Source organism: Panthera leo, chromosome A2 (genome assembly GCF_018350215.1).
Source record: "Panthera leo isolate Ple1 chromosome A2, P.leo_Ple1_pat1.1, whole genome shotgun sequence".
Taxonomy (NCBI): Eukaryota; Metazoa; Chordata; class Mammalia; order Carnivora; family Felidae; genus Panthera; species Panthera leo.
The window spans coordinates 59,939,084-59,943,529 of NC_056680.1; the positions used below are offsets into that span (position 1 = coordinate 59,939,084).

The following is a 4,446-nucleotide window of genomic DNA, read 5'->3' on the forward strand; positions in this document are numbered from 1 at the left end:
TGCACTGTTGCTTCAGAAAGAGACAGAAAGTTTCTGGCATTGGCTTTTTTTCCCCTGTCCTTTGAGGCCAGTAATGACTCATAGCAGATACTGGCTTGTGGCTTACCCTCAGGTATTTGGAAAGTGGCTCTGGTTCACTAGAACTTGAATGGGCTGATTCCTGCACATAGAAGGTCCTGAAGGATACTGCAAATGCGGTAACTGTCTGCTCTTCAGAATGAAGGCAACTGTAGCAGCCAGTGGGTGGAGTTCTGCTGTCGACCTGATGAAGTTTGGGGGTGATGGTGGGGGTGGTCCAGAGCCGATGACCAAGAAAGATTTCTCAAAGACATCTTTGGTGCACAAAGGGTGGTTTTATTAAATCATGGGGACAGGACCCATGTGCAGGAAGAGCTTCACTGGGGTCCTAACGGGGAACTCATCATTATATACCATCAGGTTGGCAGGGAGTCAGGGATGAAGTCGCTAAAGAATGTTGGAAGCAAGGTTTTCAGGACCATGAGGGGCTAGCTGTTGCTAGGGACACACCATTTATTACCATTTACTAAAACTTCAGTCAAGAGATCCATAAGATGTATATTGGGGGGGGGGGGGGATCAGCTTGGAGTATGATTGCCAGCATATATCTTGGGTCAGTTGCAATAAAAGAAGTTGACTTACACGGTCCTCGAGGTTGGGATAATGTTAAGCTAAGGCTCTCTTTTGCCCCTAGCAAAGTGTCATCATTGAGGCAGCTGAGCAGTTAGAGGGAGGTCACTCTGCCCATTCCAGGGACTTGTCAATGGGCTATAAACAGTAAGGGAATTTAATGTTTCATTTGCCTTAGTTTCCCACATTACCATGGCAAGGGCTTAAGCCCCTTTTCTTTGATCTGGGGTAGTCAAGAGTGTCCAAGGAATAACACTCAGATCCCACCTGGGGTGGGGGTGGGGGGCTAGCTTGGGCTTCACCCCTCTGCCTGCCTCATGCTCCCTCATCATATCCCCCCTGAACAAGGATAAAGACCCTTGCGTCTTTAAGGTTGATGAAGATGGAAGGTTTCATCTTTTATAGCTTCTTTCTGCTGACTAGGGGCATAGAGTTGTCCCTACCTATTTGGCCAATATTGGTCTGTTGGGGAATATATAGAGGAGATACAAAAGGTGGTGGCAGCTGAATCCAAGGTGTGCCTTCTTGAGTAGCAAGGCTCATCTCTTGGCTTGATGTGATTGTAGTGATGGAGTCTTGGCACCAGGCAGAGAGGCATGGGAGAAAGCAGCAAAACATAATTAGAATAACAAGAGAAAAGCCCCAAGAAAAGTCCTTGGGTAGTTGACAAAAATCCTCCAGTCCAGGAGTTTAGCCAATCACTAAAGGAAAGAGAGGGATTCTTTAAATCAATTTCAGTGTTCATATCAGTTAGAAATCCTGGAATATTTTTGTGGTAATCTGGAATGTATATACAGCATTTTGTTAGAGCAAATTACAAACTCAGTGTCTACCAGTGCCGCCAGTGAGGTTGTTAGATGGCAGGCTTGAAGCTTCCTCAGATGAGAGTGGGAAGCGACAACAGGAATCACAATGGTCTTTCCAGTTTGGAATTCAAATGTCTGTGGTGATCCTTTGAACGGCCCATCGACCCATCTTAAGAAGGAACTGTTGGCATAAACTGGGAAAGAAAAGTGAAAAAGAAAGGTACAACCATCATAAGAGAGGTTTGAGGTCTTGCACAGGTTCCCAGGAATAAGAAGGCACATGAGTTTGCTCACTGACTTCCTGTAAACAGGGAACATGTTTTATTTCCATACAGGAGCCCATGAAGAATGCCCCTCTAGCTTACTGCAGTGGGAGTACATAACATGACCCAGTAGGGGCCCTTTTATTTTGGAGTTAAGTCACCTGTTGCATGAGACTTCCCATGTTTGGAATAGACCAGGTCTTTGCAGTTTATATGGGGTGGGTTTCTGGTAGCTGTCATTTCAGGTTTTGGGAGGTCATGGCCTGCATAGAGACTTGTGAATTAACCCAGCTTCAAGTAAATAATAAAGCACTATTGTCTTTATCGATTGATAGGTCTACAGTGAGAAAAGTCCTTGCCTACAGTTTTTGGGGGAAACCCATCCCATTTTCCAGTTGTTTCAATAATATACCCACGGGGTCGAATTACTATCCCCACAGGATAACCTGTGCTATTGTGACAGGATCTCTCAAGTTTACAAGTGGTCTAGTTTAGGCAAACATTTGAAGACAACTTGGATTTAACATCCATAAATGTGCATTATTTTCTCTAAATCCCTCATTTCCAGAGATAGCCAAATCAAGACTAATTCATTTGTAAAACAAGTCCAGTCTTGTCAAATTTGGCCTACGTATTTACATAAGCTCAGCACGAATAGTCATTGATCATAAGGATCTTTTAAAGTTTGCTTTGCTGGGAACCCTTTATAAAGAATCTCCAGACTGAACTTTTGGAACCTCTCGAGGCCAGAAGCCAGGCCGAGTACTTCCTGTCAGACAGGCCTGCAATACCTGTGGAATTGGGTGAATTCCTCTTCACGATGTCGCCAAGATATCCTGAGTTTCCTGCACCTTCCAGGGAGTGCCATTCTTTACTCACCTGGTGAGGCTGCTGGAAACTCTAAGCAAGGTATCCAGCCAACATTTCCAAGGGGCTTTATTGGCTCCACATTTCATAAAGTCAACCTCAGTTCCTTAAAGCTGTAGGGTCATTTCCGAGTCTATGCATGTCTCTCAAATAAGACCTTCCAGTGAAGCCTTAGTAAACTAGCAGTATTTCCAATGGTGTCCTGTTACAAGGAGAAGATTCTTATTGCACTTATGCAAATCACTGTAATGGCCAAGAAAGAAAGAATACTCACTGCGAGTGTTTGAATTTCAGACGGTTTAGGTAGAGAGAGAAGTTCAACCCTTCAGTTTACAAGTGAATATTTGATGGCATCTCTGTATATCACAGATATCTGAAGAGAACGTTTCCTTAATCTGGAAGAGCAAACATCAGAGAACCAGCAATATTTCCAACAAGAAACACTAAACGATAATCTTCCTCAATTCATTTAGTCCCATGTTCCTAATTCTTGCTCCGTTTGAATGCAGCTTTTTTAGTTCTCGAAATTCTTACCCATTTTAATATTAATCTGAAAGATTTCAAACGCCTGTGTTTGTCCTAGAAGTCCTTTTCTTGTGAGTCTCCTAGAAGATGAAATATGTCTTGTGAGAGAATAAGAACAATTATAAATCATAAAATCTCAGAAATGGACATTGTTAACGACCTGATGAGAGTTCATTCATTATGATGCAATTGACAAGGGAATTCGGTTATTTCTGTGGCACATAACACTTTGATAGTCAGAATATCAAGCAAGGACCTTACAGAAGCACAAATTAAACTTTAGGAATTCCATGTATCTTTGAGCAGTGACAGCATTTACCCAAGCAATAGAACCTAAGGTTTACCATTAGTTGGCAATGCTTCTCCAACTAACTTAGCATACCACATAAAAAGGCCTAATTGCTCAGACTTCATTTACAATGGAAATCTTGGGGAAGTTTGTTCAAACCTTAGAAACTGAGAGACCGACCGCATTCCAAATAGGATTACAGAGCATTACAAATCTTAAACTTTAAATTACTTATTTAACCAAGATGGCAATTAGGGATTCCAGAGGCAAATATGTAGCATCATATACTTGTTAGCAAAACCTAGCTCCTTTACCATTGAGAAGTTTTAACTTGAAGTAATCAAAGACTTGATAATCACGAAACCTAAAGCTCTGGTTTTCCTGGAAGACCAAAGAGGAAAGAAGAAAAAAAACCAAAACACTCTGTTTCCATTTTCTTATCAAGAGCAGATCAACAATCCAAGAAAACTTTGTCTTTCCAAAAGAGAAAAGCAGAATTTTAATCTTCTCCCAGTGTAGTTTTAAAATCCATCCATGGCGACCTTAGTCCTTCCTTACCACACATAAAATTCCTTTCCAAATATTTGCCTTCATGACCCTTCTACAACTTTCCTTTGTCTTCAGATTTTGTCCCAAGCCATTTCTCTCCAAACAACCTGTCTGATGTAGCACAAAATTACTTTCTTGTACCCTCAACGAAAAACATATTCCCATTCCTTATATCTTTCTTACATACCTCCTACTTTCCTATGCACAGAGTAGCTTGGCTTAATTCACTCAGTCGTAAGTACACTTAACAGAAGGTAAACTGCTAGAAACCTTAGTCTCCAATGAAAACCTAGTAGCCAGTTGAGAACCGTTTACAGCAGAATTCTTTAGATGGCAAATTCATGAATCAGTTAAGCACAGAGCATGTTTTCCAATTGACCCAAATGGCCTTAATTCCTCTGCAATAAGAAGTTAAAAGCACAAACCAATGTTCAGTAATCAAAGCTTTGCACTGCATTCCCTTTGGAAAAGACCTAGATGTCCCATGAATTTCATCTCA

General features: G+C 41.5%; 1 long non-coding RNA gene across 1 annotated transcript; it reads right to left on the reverse strand.

Moving 5' to 3' along the window:
* Nucleotides 1–773: 773 nt before the first annotated feature.
* LOC122213435 lies at nucleotides 774–4,213 on the reverse strand. The gene is made up of 4 exons (XR_006199511.1): nucleotides 4,135–4,213; nucleotides 3,119–3,189; nucleotides 2,859–2,979; nucleotides 774–1,648 (listed from the first exon to the last, which is right to left on the reverse strand). It is a non-coding gene; the product is annotated as an uncharacterized LOC122213435 (long non-coding RNA).
* Nucleotides 4,214–4,446: the final 233 nt, after the last annotated feature.